Source organism: Megascapheus bottae, chromosome 2, assembly GCF_031878675.1.
Source record: "Megascapheus bottae isolate mThoBot1 chromosome 2, mThoBot2.hap1, whole genome shotgun sequence".
NCBI lineage: Eukaryota > Metazoa > Chordata > Mammalia > Rodentia > Geomyidae > Megascapheus > Megascapheus bottae.
Window position 1 is genome coordinate 308,329 of NC_143510.1, and position 15,707 is coordinate 324,035.

General features: G+C 43.5%; 2 pseudogenes; both read right to left on the reverse strand.

The window, feature by feature from the left end:
• Positions 1–1,327: 1,327 nt before the first annotated feature.
• LOC150066218 (F-box/SPRY domain-containing protein 1 pseudogene) lies at positions 1,328–4,770 on the reverse strand (annotated as a pseudogene).
• A 4,502-nt stretch (positions 4,771–9,272) lies between these two features.
• LOC150066219 (nuclear ubiquitous casein and cyclin-dependent kinase substrate 1 pseudogene) lies at positions 9,273–10,027 on the reverse strand (annotated as a pseudogene).
• Between the last annotated feature and the right edge of the window lie 5,680 nt (positions 10,028–15,707).

Genomic DNA, 15,707 nt, shown 5'->3' on the forward strand with positions numbered 1-15,707 from the left:
GGCGTGAGCACCAGCTCTCAGTTCGCATGGTATGTTTGATCCTCACTCTGTCTGAGCAGATCAGCAGGCAGCTGCAGGTAGCGGCAGGACGACCTGTTGGGAGAAAGAACTGAGAGCAGGGATGCACAGCAGCCATAATCTTCCGTGCTCACGTGGTGGCTCACATGTGTCCTCACAGCTCCTCGAGACCTCCTCAAGCAACACACTGACACCTCCTGCCCACACCAACAAATCTGTCTCCTCAAAGAAAAACCTAAAAGGGTAAAAACTTTCCATGAGCGGATCTAGCTGGACTGGCCAATTCCTGTCCCCAGCCTGCTTTATTTCACCTGTGAAGAAAGTGCGTGGTTTGAGGGTTTTCCTAATGTTTTGGTGATGAAAACTCGTGCTCTTGAAGTACACATCATTCCCCCAGTTCCATCTTCAGGTGTCGTGAGTGGGCGTGCGCCTGGTCCAGGTGCTAAACTGGGTCAAGTTGTGCTCCTGGGTCTCCACCAACAGATGGGGAGTCTCTGTCGCCATCAGCTGCCACACTTGGGGCGTCCTTTCACAGCAGCAGCCACTTCTTCAGGGAGGTGTTCTGGAGCCCTTCCACCACTTCCCGGGCTGGGCCGGGAGCAGGTGCGGCTGGCTCCAGCAGCCCACCTGGAGTACCCTCTGCACACCCGCCAGCCTGCCCAGCCCGGCTCCTTCTTCTTCCTCCCTGGGGTAGGTACCATCCGAACTGGCAAGTGACTGCTTACGACCTGAGTTCAATCCCCAAGCCCAACATAAAAACACAATACAATTACCAAATAAATGGTAGAGTGATGATTTCAGAATTATTTACATTATTTTCACAACCCCACTAACCTTCAAGTGTTATAGCAGATCAACCCTACAATCCAATGTCACTCAACGAATACCCTAATTAAAGTTACATAAACGCACATTGGATGTGCCTTCATAAACAATTTATCATATCTATAAAAGGAAAGACAAAACACATAATTCAGATCTAAAGCTAATGGAAACATTGTTAGTTGTTACATGATCAATTTCTATAAATATGAAAACACTACATATATGATTGGAAATATTAACCTTAGAAAAATAAGTATAACATTCATAAGTGAATTGCGCACTCAACCAACGCAACCTTGAGGATTATTCTGGCCCAGTGGAAAGAGGAAACACTAAGATCATCTCTGATGTAGAGTTGCTTCTCCAGTTTACAACTTCATGTGTTTTCAGGATGTTTCTTGGACATGCACACATTACTGTCACTTCATGGTTCTACTTTCCACAAGTAGGTCTCCTCTACTCTGTCAACCCGAAAAAGCCACTGTCATCCATCCAAAGCTTTTCCAAGGTAAACCAAAGTCACTTCTGTGTTGCCGTATACAGCAGAAACTGCTGGATATAAGCAGGCCTTTGGAAGTCCTCTGAAGGCCACCCCCAGGAACTCAGATCCACGTTCAAATGCTAAAGTCTTATCTTCCATGTCCAAGATGACTCGAATTCTTTCTCCTATCTGGTATTTTGGTGCATTATTACACTGTGGAAAACTGCCATTGACCTCGCCATTATGCAGTAGATTATTGTCCACCAAATTCCAGCCCCTGCTCCGGTCGTCACTGCCCAGCAATGTTATCAGTGCATTCTTTCCAGAGTAAAAGGTGAGTTGTTAGAGGTGCTGTCAAAGGGATAAGGAAATAGCAAAATTTTTAAATTGTTTGTGAAGAAAGATTGATTCCATCTACAACTGCCTGTTCTTTCTCCAGTCCCCCCCCCCCCCGATACACTTTGTTTTGCCAGCCAGCTTGACTATTAGGTAAGTATGGAACTGGTTGGGGTTTTACTTAATATTTTTAATATATTGAGAAGTATGTTCTGCCTGGACTGCACTTCTCTAGCAATGAGAAATAAAATTGTGCAGTTATTTAAAAAGTTGTATATACAATATATGTATAAAAAACTGTAAGAAAAAAAGGACAAAGTGGTTGCTTTGTTCTAGTTAAATTTCTTAAAAAAAAAACAAAACCAAAAACCACTACATGGTACAAATTTAGAATAACATTTGGGGACAATTGGGTAACCACAAAGAAGAGGACCTTAAGAGGACATGTATTATGTTGGCTCATTTTGTATTATTTTGGTTTACAGTTCCTGTAGCTTTTACAGGGTTTTTGTTGTTGCTGGTTTTTTGTTTTTTTTTTTTTTACCATCATGATAATGGTAAAGATTCTTCACCTCCTGACTTAATATTGAGGGAAGGTAATTCTTCTAATTACACTCATATCAGTAACAATGATTCTAAGATGTAATAGTAATGCACATCTTTTGGTACCTGGTTTCATTTTTTGGCCTTCTCAGAAAGTGCCTCATTTTATAGGACAATGCTATGTGCTCTTATAGTCCTCAAATAGCAGATCTGTTCATCATAAACCATAGGAAAAGGAATGGTTAATGGTTCTTTTATTTCCTAACTTTATAATGATGTAGATGTTGTCAGATAATCTTAATTTAATATTGTTCATATCATGCAACAGTACAAGCCTCCAACTCTGCCTTGGGCTATCAAGAAAATGTTTACTCACTTACCCTAAAGAGCGCCAACCTGAGCTCAGGTTAGACTATTCTTAATCTCATTATAGGTAAATACTCCCATGGGACTTGAAATATAGCACATTGTGCTGAAAGGGTGGGGTTGATAAATCTGTTTTTTTAATATTTTTATTGTAATTAATAAAAGGGTTACACGATATTTGCCAGATAGAAGGTGCATTAATTCACATACATTGATACCCTTTCACATGTCTTGGTACCCATCACCCTCCCCCCACCCACCCCCCACCCCCCATCTTGGTTTTCCCCCCTTCCCTATCAAATTTCAAATAACCAAATACAAATAAATTCAATATATCAGATAACAAAGTGAGATACTGTAACAATATGAGATACCCAAGGGACAGCAAAGGAGATGAGAGATAACATAGTACATTAAGGACAACAATCATTCGTTATGTGGCTTTTGTTTCAATATCCTGGAGGTCCTTTTAATTAGCTTCACATTATATGGCCTTATGTATCAAGGTTTTGCTCTATTGCAGATCTCTGCTAGTATAGCCCAAGGTTTCTACTGATTATGACGAATGAGGGAGACCATTGAGCCTAAGTTCCTTTGAGTCTGGCTTACTTCACTTAATATGATTTTTTCTAAGTCTTTCCATTTCCTAACAAATGGGGCGATGTCATTTTTTCTGACAGCAGCATAGAATTCCATTGTGTACAAATACCACATCTTGCTGATCCACTCATCAACTGAGGGACATTTAGGTTGGTTCCATATCTTTGCTATGGTGAATAATGCTGCAATGAACATTGTTGTGCTAGTGGATTTAGTATGCCCTAGATTCTGGATGGTTGGGTCTCTGATAAATCTCATCTCTTCACTGACTGTTGAATTAATAATCCAACACACATGAGTTGAGATTTTTCTTTTGTTAAAAGGGAAATCTTTCTGTATGAAAGTATAAATTGTATGGACTCAGATACATAAGAATTGATCAAAGCAAGTGAAATCTTTGTACTTTTAGGTTATTGCTCTATTTATATCTTCTTTTAAATCTAACAGAATTAGAGACAGGGAGCAGCTTGCTGGGGTTCTTGGGGGGGTTGCTCCTAGAGAGTTAAAATGAACAACACTCCTATGAAGCAGGAGATTTCAGCCATAGAGCAAAAATTTGTTGTTTCTACCTGAAAGGTTTACACATATTTATTATGTTTCTGGTACATTGCTTCAACAGTGAAATTTGTTAAAGTTTCATTTTGATACTCCTGTCAAGAAGAAACTTAGTTGTACAAAATGAAGTTGTATGTTACATGTATTTGAGACCATGGTTGACACAGAAATTGATTTTTCAGCCCAACTCAGTTTGATGAGATGTAAATTTGATGAACGATGAAAGCTGATTCAGGATGAAAAGTGACTAGTTAGAAAATCATGAAGTCCTTTAAGTACTTGTTGAATTTTCAGGTTGTGAAGCAGCCTATTTCAAGAGCTTTTGCCGATAGTTTTGTTTGTAACTTCTGTTTGTCTTATTAGTAACCATTTGTAACCTGGTTTTGAAGGTGTGATTGGAAAAACATATAGCAAACACGTGGGTTTTTCATATTGAACCTAGCATCAAAATCATTGCCCTACTACTTAACAAGCCATTTGGATCTCAAAGATTCGAATTTGCAAGTTTTGTAAAATAGAAGTTGCTAGTCAGTGTGAACATTGGGGAAACGAAGAGCCTTCATTCATAACCTGATAAACGCATTTGTTACTAGAGACCAGTAGTAGCTTCTGAACCTTGGCTGCACTTTGGAATCACTTCAGAATGTGTTTTTTAAAATGTTCATGGGATGGATCTCATCCTAGACCCTAAGTTTCTGATTTTGGTCTGGGATGTGACCTGGCCAGTGGGATTTTTAAAAACTTTCTGATGATGTCCCTATGAAATTGAGAACAATTGATCTAAAATTCACATAGGATTTTCTCATCTGCAAAACAGGCAATTCTTGCTCCCTCCCTTCTCTACCTCACAAGGATAATGAAGGTAAAGGAAAAAATAATGGGGAAGTGTGCTGTGCACAAAAAGTGTTTTGTATTTCAACCACAACAATGGTCAGGAAAAAGTGTACAATCCAATTTGCGGTGCTGTCTTAGATAGGGAGCATCCCTTTGGTTCTTTAAGGAAGTGTGCAGATGTGCAGGCAGACGTTCCCGTTCCTCTGAATCATACCGTGGTCTTCTGTTACACCTGAGATCGGCTGTCTTAATCATCTGGTTTGATGTAGGAAAGAAGAAGTATTAAGGATGATGGCCGCGGTCAGGGGCGCGTCCACCTCCACCAGCCACACCACACCCAAAGACACCCGGGACGTCTTCGGCTCCTGGCCGCCGCCCCCCGGAGACACCAGCACCAGCCCCGTGGCCGGGCGCGGCTCGCCGTGGTCCTCCACCAGCCCCAGCAGGCGCTGCCTGGGTGCGCTGGCCTCGGCCAGGGGCGTGGTGCGAGCCTCGCCCTTGTGCAGCCCCACGTGGACCGGGCGGCGGGCGCCCCCCACTGGCGGCAGCGCACACCACAGCCCTGATGGACAAAGTGTCCGTGCGACGGTGGAGTTCCACCAGCCACAAGGGGCATGCCATGCAGGTGTCACCAGTCCTGCCACGCCACTGGCATGGCCACGGGCAAGTAGACGGATGGGACTTTCCCCAATAGTGGTTATCACAATCAGCACCGCTGTGATGTGCTTTGAACAAAAGTAAAATTGATGAATTTTATAGTAAAAAGGAATTATGTGTTGAGTTTATCCAAGCCTAAGGGAAAATTAGGCGAAACAGACACAGGATGGTCTAAGACACAAACCATAAACCACCTCTTGATTTTCAAGTAAACTCAGTCTCATCCACAGAGAAAAGGGCAAAATTGTACCCTCCAGAGCAAATAGCTTGCTTTAATTTTTCTTACCCTTTGTTAGGAAATCTGTATTACTTCTATTTAGGTAGGATAACTCAGCAAATGACATAGAGACCACAGCACATATTTTGTCCTTCGTTTCCAGACTCCTAAGGTGGGAGATTTTTTCTTTTCAGTGTGATCACTGGCAATGAAGGCAAAGAAAGATTGGGCACTTATTTCAGAAGCAACAGTGGCCTATGACCTTTGCTGATGCCTTTCCTCTAGCTCTTGCCTTTCTAATATTCTCACGGTAGCGCTAAAACTGAAGTTTGCTTAAAGAAAAGCACTAGTTCTTGCCCCCGGGTTACTTGAATGTTTATAGACATAAAAAGAACTATTAGACATGTCAAATTTGGTTCAGTTGACAGGATCTGATCATATCTATAACATCGAATTCATCTGAATGGTTAACTGCAAGAAAATACTATTTGAATTAGTTCTAATAAGTAGTGAACTGAGATGGAACTGGGAAAGCAATATTATGAGGGGGAAAAAAAGTGGTAGAGTGCTTGCCTAGCATGAAGTCCTGGGTTCAATTCTTCAGTGCCACATAAACAGAAAAAGCTGGAAGTGGTGCTATGGCTCAAGTGGTAGAGTGCTAGCCTTGAGCAAAAGAAGGTAGGGACAGTGTCCAGACCCTGAGCTTAGGCCCTTGAATGAGAGAGGGGAGAACAAGAGCTAAACTACTATTTAAGATGAAATTATTTCCTCTCACTGCCTTCCCAAAGAGGAAATACTCATTATGGAGTGGCATGGAGGTGTTTTACCAAGTGGAAATATCTACCATCATTGTAATTAAATTCTGTGGGCGTACTCCCCCAATTTTGATCTGAGATGAGGGCTAAAATCCAGCTAAAAACTTGGAGAAGACAGATACTACCTATTTCTAGCTGGGGGAGGGAAGGCTAGAAAGAACCATAAGAACTAGAATGTAGTGTCAAACAGGCATAGCTGTTGAAATCTTTATTATAAGAGGTAAATCTAGCAGAGATATCTTAGAGGGAGGGTTCAGATAACACAAATAAGCACCTCCAAAGTTAATGTCCCACTTTCTGAGAACTGCAAACTAAGCCAGCAAATGCTGCTGTCACTTCACCATAGGCACATTAGAAAAACAGGGAGTTAAGGGAGGTGCCAATGGCTAGTCACTTACTGGATTATAGCTGTAATGCTTCAGACCTGATTAAGCACCTAATTCCAGTTTAGTCACATAACTGTCCTGTTTGCATGCATGATTTGAGGGGAAGACTAACGTTATTTTAAGTCATCAATAAGTAGAGAAAACAAAAGTCATTCAGACCTTAAGAACACAGATCTTTGGGTGTAGACTAGTAAAAAGAGAATATATATATATATATATATATATCTAATGTAATGAATTTTAAAAGGGACCCAAAACAAAAAGCCCAATCAAATACAAACAAGTAATTTAGAAGACACGATTGCTTCTGAAGTATATGTACGTGTCACAGAGATGGTGGTATATATTAATGTATTAAAGTGTTCCCCCATCAAGCTTCATGACACAGCCTTCAAAAAAAGCCCAATTATTACTAGAAAAGTAAAACTTAGTTGTAAAGCCCCCAGAACTAGAAATGCCTAATAGAAACACTCACAAGTCTATAAACACAAAGGTTTCTGTTGTTGTTAGAAATGGTTTATCTGACAAATCCATTAGAACACAGTAATTCATTATAGAGTTCAAAACTCTCAATTCAACCATCATGTTTAGATAATAACCTAAGTGCAACTATGTTCAAGTCTTGTCTTACCCATCTTTAACATGGCGCAACAATTAATTTCTATGCCATTCAGTATTTTTGTTTTTAAAAATCAGAGTTTTTATGTTTCCTAAATTGTTTTAAAAGTCAGAAGAAAAATATTCTCTTTTTTTGTAGTTTTTTTGGCTTTTTTTTTTGCCAGTCCTGGGCTTGAGCTCAGGGCCTGAGCACTGTCCTTGGACTTTCTCAAGGCTAGAGCTCTACCACTTGAGCCTCAGCACCACTTCCGGCTTTTTTCTATGTATGTGGTACCGAGGAATCGAACCTGGGTCTTCATGCATGCTAGGCAAGCACTTTAACCACTAGGCCAAACTCCCAGCCCGAAAAATATTCTTTTAAAGAACCTTTTGTCCTAGAACACCTACAAAGGAAGCCACATGTAAACCCATGTTGTCCCTTGAAACACAAAAAAGAAAACTATAAATGTGGGATACTGAGGAAGCAACTCTACACTAAATCCAAGTAAAATACAGATATTAGTCTTCACTAAATGTCAACTTATTGGCTTGCTGGGACCCCTAAACTCTGTTCCCAAGTAGCTCCTGGTGTAAGATATGGAGGATCAAACCTACAGAGCTATCTCCTGCTTACCTACGGCACATAAAAAGTGCTATCCATGGCACACAGGCACCCTAAAGTACCTTTTATACTCTTTAGTCTGTCTCCTGCTTCAAGAAATATGATCAATGGGTAGAGTTCAGACCAACTAAAACAAAAAGTAAATCAATCATTAAACACTTCATATACAGAAGCAGTATGTCACGTACTTCCCATCCTGTGAGTAGAGAACAGACCCAGGAAGAGTCCTGTATTAGAGCTGGCAGAGTGGGCTAGAATGCTCAGTGGTGTTCTAGGTTAGCAGCAGGAAGCAAAGAGATGAATGTCACACCATGTTTCTATGAAGAAAAGAGTGGGGGTATAAGACAAAAGAATATTATATCTATAAACAGAGCATAGTTCATGGGATCTGAACAAACATTGATAATAAAAAGAATTTCCCCTCAGTTTTAATAAAGGAAAACTCTCAATCCTTTGCATTGAGCTTCACATTAACTGGAACTTTATTTCTTTAAAATCTTAACATTGTCAGTTTGAGAAGAAATCCACAGTAATATGTAGATTCATCATGCCATTTAAATTCTAAGTTGTTTTTCTTTTTGATTCTTGGTAAAATTTTATCCAAAAAACAGGATACATATATATTTTAAAAATATGAACCATTAAAATGAATGAAATATGAAAGCAAGTGATTTCATTTTTGGCAGCCCCTGTTTTCATTTTAAGTTCCTGAAAGACTACTGTAGCAGGATAAAAGGATCATTGACTCCAAGACTTTTTGAGATAACAAGTGATGAAATAAAAAAAGAAAACCCACACTCACAAACAAGGCCAGATAGCCCATTCCCTCCCATGACCAAGGTAAAAAACATGAAGAATTTTAGTAACGATTCAGAATTCATCTTTTATCTCCTACCTGCTTCATCAGTGGAAATTTAGAATCATGATTTTTTTTTAAAGATTCATACACATATGTATATAGATTTATAAACTCATTATATGACTGATTTTTTTAAAGTTCAAGCAGAGAGAGAAGCGATCATTTTTAACTAAAACCTTCTACGACTTTGATGATAGTCCAACTTGTTACCTTTTTTTTAGCCAAAAGCAAAGTTCCGTAGTGTTCATCTAAAATCTTATTGCTTTACAACTGCAGTATACCTTCCATTTAAAAAAAAAAAAAGATGAAGCAGTCAACCCAGTGATTAATTTGACATGGCTTTCATTGGAGAAATAGAGGAGGTGATGGCAAAGAGAAGACCAATAAAAGAAAAAGGTACTTAAAACACTTCATATACAATGGTGAGAGGGGATATTCAACACATGGGAAAAAGCACTGTTAAAGTCAGGCCATAGCCAAAACCACGAACAATATTCAATCTTAAGTAGGTTCTCCTTTTTACCCTCTTTTTTCTTTTTTTAATAAAATCTCTCCCCACATTTAACCATTTTTAATCCTCCCAGGTTGGGCTCCATCTTCAGACCCTTCCTCTCCTGATTTCTCGGGAGCAGGGCTCACAGAGGTCTTCTTTTCTTCAGGGCTTTTCTGCTCCCCCTCATTCTCTTTGGGAGAAGGAGTCTTATCCTTTGATGCCTTGGAGGCTGTGGGCCACCCACTTTTCCTTTGCCTTTCACTGGACTAGGTGTCACTGTAGCCTTTAGCCTGGGTGTGGGCATTTTCTTTTCTTTTCTCTCAGGTTTGGACTTCTTTTTGTTTTTCTTTTTTGAGCTGCCATGGTCACTATCATCATCATCATCGTCCATTAGAAAATCTTCATCACTGCCGGGATCTTTCTCCTGGACTGGTGCCTCCTCTGCCTCCTCTGGCCCCTGCTCACTGTCAGCATCTTCCATGAGCATCTCTGTCTGTGTAGAAGCTGCTTCAGATGCTGCCTGTCGTTGCTGGTGCACATTTTTATGATCTTCTTTTTTCATCTTCACTGGCCCCTGCTGAATGAGAGTCATCCTTCTTGGTCTTCACATCTTTTCCCTCGGAGTCCTCACTACCTTCCTGTGAATTCTTTCCAGATCGTCTCTTATTTTTAGCCTCTCCAGGAGATGATCGAATTTTCTTAGCAGGAGGGCCGGAATCTCTTCCATAATCTTCATCTGCATCATCAGATTCCTGAAACCGTGAATAACCAACGACCTTCCTGTTTCTGACAGGCCGAGACATGTTCGCTGTCCACACAGGACCGAGTCAGAAGCCAAGGACCACGACCCCGCACACCCGGCGCCCCCCCACAACTTCGGCCAAGGAGGCCTCGGCCCATGAGTCCCGAGCTGCTGTTGCCTCAAACTCCGCTGCTCCTTGTTCGGGGTCTCTGGATCAGACAAGCCCCCCGTTCCCCCGTCTCTTCACATAAAATTTTTTTTTAAAAAAAGATAAAATAGGAGAAAATAAAGTAAAATGTCAAATGATTGTGTGAGGAAATAAGCAAATGATTGGGTATTGTATTATTTACAGATATTGGTGTCTCATGGCTGTAACCTTCTTTGGCTTTTGTCTGTCTTGGGGCTTGAAGCCTGGGCCTGGGCATTATCCTTGAGCTTTCTCAAGGCTTGCACTGTACCATGTGTGCCCTTACACTATTTCTGGGTTTTTTCTCTGTATGTGGTACCAAGGAATGGAAACCAGGGCTTTGTGCATGCTAGGAAAAACTCTAACACTAATCACACTCATGGCTCATGGCTGTAATCTTGTGTATATGCATGCACATGTGAACCAGTGTTGAATCCTGAAGTTCTTTGGAGAGCTCCTTTTGGCATTTTCTAGGTTGAATGGGAATCTAGGACATTTTATGATGCAGACTTTGAGTGTTGTCAGGATTAGCTCAGCATGATGCAGTGTTGCATAGGAATTAAGACATCAACTGGAAAGGAACTCATTAGGCAAAGCTTACTTCTGCAGAAGGCTGTGCCCTTAGTGAAAGATCTGTTAAAGAAGCAAAGAGCAGGCAGGCTGCTCCCTTTTCATCCCTAACTCAACAAGTCACAGCAATCCTCTCCCATTGGCTGAATTCAGGTCCCTCTGCTCCCAGAGGCTGAACTTAGGTTCATGACCTGCAAACCCATGTGGCTTAATTAACAGTGTGTAACTCAGATTCAAAGAGTTTCTAATAGGGAGCCTTAAAGTGCTCAAGAAAAGGATGTATGCATCATATGTAACTGTCAACAGGAAAGCCACCTGATTAAAGCAGAAGCTTTTCAGAAAAACGATTTTCACAAGATTAATATGAAGCAGAATGAGAAAGCAGGGAATTAGGGGAGGAAGCACCATGATGTTGTGGACTGTGCATGTGTTCCCCACTTTTTGGGTGGGGGTCATGGGGATTGAATTTGGCCTGGGCACTGTCCCTGAGCTCTTCAGCTCAAGGTTACAGCCTACCCTTGAGTCAAGCCCTACTTCCCTTTCTCTAGAGGTTAGTTGGAGATAAAAGTCTCAGGTCCTTTTTTGCCTGGGCTAGCATTGAACCTTCATCCTCAGATCTCAGCCTCCTGAGTATCTAGGATTGCAAGTGTGAGCCACCACACCCATCTGTGTTCCCCATGTTTTATCTTTTTACCTTAGTTCTTTCTCCACCTTAGTGATCAGAGGAAGAAACACTTGGAAATATTACAGGAAAGGACTGATAAGGGGGTTGTTGCCCCTGGAGATAGCAGTGTCGAACCATTATTGTCATTCTTATGAGATTTTCATGATCCTTGTGCTTGTGCAATGGGCTTTTAATTGAAGACTTTTCAAGAAATTGTATTTATTTGGTACAGAGGAACTGAAGCCATGGTTTCATGCTACCCAAGCAGTCCACCACTAAGCCACATTAGTAGCCCTGATTATTGTCATTTTTACGAACATGGGGTAAGTGAACACCAGAGGCTCCTGTTTTTATCTTAGATGCACAGTAGGCTGAGCAATGTGATTTGAAGCCAGCCTAGGTAAACAAATTCTCAAGAACTTTAAGTAACCACCGAAAAGGGAATGGAGATGCAACACTGACCTTGGATGCAAAATCCCAAAGACAGTGTGAGGTCAAGCCCCAGAAACTGTAACAATAAATAAATAAATAAATAAATATATAAATAAGCAAGCAAGTCCTATGGCCTGGAGGAGGAACAGAGTGGTGAAGGCCACGAAGGAGTCAGCAAGAAGCAGCACACCTCTGCAGAGATGATGCAGAGAGTGCTTTGGGATGAGAGCCCTGCTGCTCTGCTCACCCAGGAGCCAAGGGACTGGGGCCCTGAGATTCCTTTCCCATCTGCAGCCTCAAGGCTCTGAGAGGCCGCTCCAGCCATGGTTCCACAGGAAGAGGCTGCAGAGTGAGGCCTGGTGGTGAGAATGACCTCGTGGGGGAGGCTGGCCCTCTCCTTCCTTTCCTGTCAGCAGTGTTGTCTCCTGAGCTGGCAGGATGGACCGGATCTGCACACACACACAGTGCAGGTCACCTCCACAGGTCATAGAATTTCAGATTTTCTAAAGGCTTCCTTTAGGAAGCTAAAAAAAACTAGAAGAAGGAATTGAAATACTATATTTTATTCTACAAAAAATGCAACACGTATCTTTTCTACATGTTTTGATATAAAATTATACATGAATTTTTTTTATTCTGCCTATATTTGTATAAGGCATTTTCGTTCTCCTATTACATTAACTAATTTTGGATGTACAATTTTCAATGACTGCAAATTTTCATTCCTGCTTTTTTCAAAATGTTCATCATATATAACAATTTCATTTTGATTATACTTGTATTCTGGTCTCTAATGGGAATTTGCCTGTTACACCATTTATAATATAAAAATGTTAGCGTTCAGTACTACCACACAGAGTGTACTGCCTTGTGAGCAATGCAGACTTCTAAATATATAAATATATAATAAAATAATGGTTATATACAATACAATAATAAAAATTTACAGTAATACAGGGATCATCTAATATAGTAATTTAAGGAATATCAACCTCTTGCACACTCCCCAAGTTGCGTGGTGAGGAAACATCTTTTCTCAAAGTCCTTACCACCCCCAGTCCTTCCCCTCAGCACTTCATTGGAATCTTCGTTCTTGGTTCAGGTTTGATTCCACTGGTTAGATTACATAATTGAATGCACAAACTCTATAAATCACAAAGCACAAATCTGGCAACTGTAAAGTAACAGTGCATTATGAGAGAGGAATGTAAAGGTATTCCATTGCCCCAGTTGGTCTCTGAGGAAGTTTGTTTTTGAGGACTCCACCCTGGAGTTGGTCCTTCCCTGGGCACCCAGGCTCTGCTGATGGCCTAGAGTTGGTCCAGTTGCCCAGGGTCTGGGCCATGTGAGCTGCAGTTCGCTCTTCCATGAGGAGGCCTGAGAGGGCGGGGTGCAGTGGACCTGCCCATGTGCCTGTGCCAGGCAAGAACCCAGGGCACTGCTTGTGCCACGCTGTCCGGCCTTGTTGGAGACCGCAGCGCAAGGATTTGGGGTGTCGGGAACTGGGGTGACAGGGGAGGTGTGGGGCCAAGCCCTGCCCCGCTCCCGGTGGCCCTCAGACCTCAGGGAAGCACCATGACCTCCACCAGCTCATCGTCGGCCAGGCTGGGGAGGGCAAACTTGTCATCCATTACTGCTTGTGCCACGGCCTTCAGGAGCCGGGGCAGCTGCAGGATGTGGCCAGTGAGGCTCCCAAGGCTCCAGGCCCGGCGAGGTCCGGGAAGGGGCTGTGGGCGGCCAGCGTGGCTAGGCTCCCGCTGCTCACTGCGGTGCTGCTCCGGGATGGGGATGATCACGGGGCGCGCGCCATCGGGGCTGGGCAGGGCAGCAGGGGTCTGGGCGGCTGCCAGCTCCTTGGCCTGGCATTGTGGGCGCTGTGGGTGCTGTGGGCCCAGGGCCGCCTGAGGCGCCTGCAGCTCCTCCTTTTCCTCCTCCTGATCCTCATTCTCCTTCTGATCCTCCTCTTTGGCCTCCTCCTCCTGTTCCTCCTCCTTGCCCTTCTCCTCCTCCTCCTCCTCTTCTTCCTTCTTGACCTCCTCCTCCTCCTGGCTCTGGCCCTGAGCAGACAGGCTGTCCTGCATCTTTTGGACTCTCATCTGCAAGGCCTCGCTCCCTCTGTGGAGATGGCGCAGGGTGTCCCCCAGCTGACCGGCTCGGAGCCTCGCCGTGCGCACCAGGCTGGAGAGATCCTGCAGCTGTGCGTGGACGGAGGCGGCGGCCTGCAGTACTCGGGCCAGGGTGGTGCCCACATCGTCTTCCTCGGGGGGCCCTGGCAGAGTCTGCTCAGGGTCCTGGCACCCTTTGGGAGACGCCTTGCAGGCCTCGCACTGCCCTAGGGTGGTCTTGGGGCTCCCGCAGGTTCGGCAGGTCTTCATGGGGTCGCTGCTGGGGCAGGCACACCGGGCAGCGCCTCTCAGGATTCCTGCAGCTGTCTGGGCTCTGGACACTGGTCAGGGATTGGTGTTTAGACAGCAAGGGCTGGGAAGGGGAAGGTGTGGGGCCGCCCTCGGGACTGCCCCCAAGACTCAGTGATCGCTGTTCCCACAAGCGCTGGAGCTGTGTCCACCTGGTCAACTGCTGGCCAACTGAGAGCCCGAAGAATGGAATCCAAGAGACACTAGGCAACCAGACTTGTTTGTGGGCGTGGCCTGGATGACCCCTGGCCATTGGTCGGTTGGAAGTATGCAAATGAGGGGGCGTGATCAGCCTGAACCCTCCCACCCCCGAGCCAGGAGAGATGGGTGACATCACAATGGAGTCACATGCCAGCTGTTCTGGCCTCACCTGACCCAACCTTGGCTGATTTAGAGGCCACAGCACAATCAAATCTCAGGAAGGACATGCACAGATGCACAGGACACCACTCAGTGCCTCCATTACCTACCGAGTAGCTCCTGGCTCAAGGAACATGAGCGTCTCAGGCCGCCCTAGATGTTTCTATGTAGAGCATTCTCACATCCCTAGACACACCCTAGGCCAAGACATGATTGAAGGATGTGGCCAGTAGTTCACCCTATTCTGAAGATGTCTGCCATGTAATCAGTGTCCTTTCTCTACCCTTCTCCTGTCCCATATTTGTCATAAGGAAGGGGGTCGATCTTAGAGTTGGAGTGTGGGGATTGTGTGGCCAGGCTATCCCCACCATTTTCTGTATCTGCATCTTCATGGGCAGTCCAGGAAGTTAAGCTAGGAATGCATGGACAGATAACCACCATCCATCCCCTACCTCCCTCTCCACAGCACTTCCCCCCCCACACACACAGAGTCACTGTGGACACCGCACCCCCTTGTCAGGCAGGTAGATTTGAGTGTGGGCCCCTCCTCCTTGTGAATGAAGAGTTTCTCCCTGGCTGTGCTTGGCTTTAGTCAGTGAGATCCATGGAAATTGAGCTGTGTTCATTGGTAGCCCTCCAAGGTAGAAGTGGCATAGGTGGGCTCCAGTCAAGTCTCATCTCTCCGGTGTCCTTGCTTGAGCCCTTCACCGTGAATGGTATCTCATGAATGTCCCAGAGAAGAGGCTGGCTTTGATCTGTAGTTGTCCCTTCCTGAGGCTTTTCAACTTCCAGTACATTGTGAGTTTAAAACACCTATCTCGACAAGATAAAATAATGGCATTTGCAGGGAAGTGGATAATCTAGAGTGAATCATGTTGAATGAGACAAGTCAAGACCAAAGGAACTAAAGTCACATGGTATCCTTAATATGTGGCTATTAAATCCAAACAGTACAAGAGCAATAACTTAATATTTGCATACTCAATGCTATAGACATGGTGCTGGAAATATAAACAACTACATATACATAAAAATTTATGACTCTACATTGTTTTATTACAGATTAATATGCATCTATGATATATAAACCCTTAACCTTGCCAGTGATTATATATAGAAATTCCCTTCTTGAAT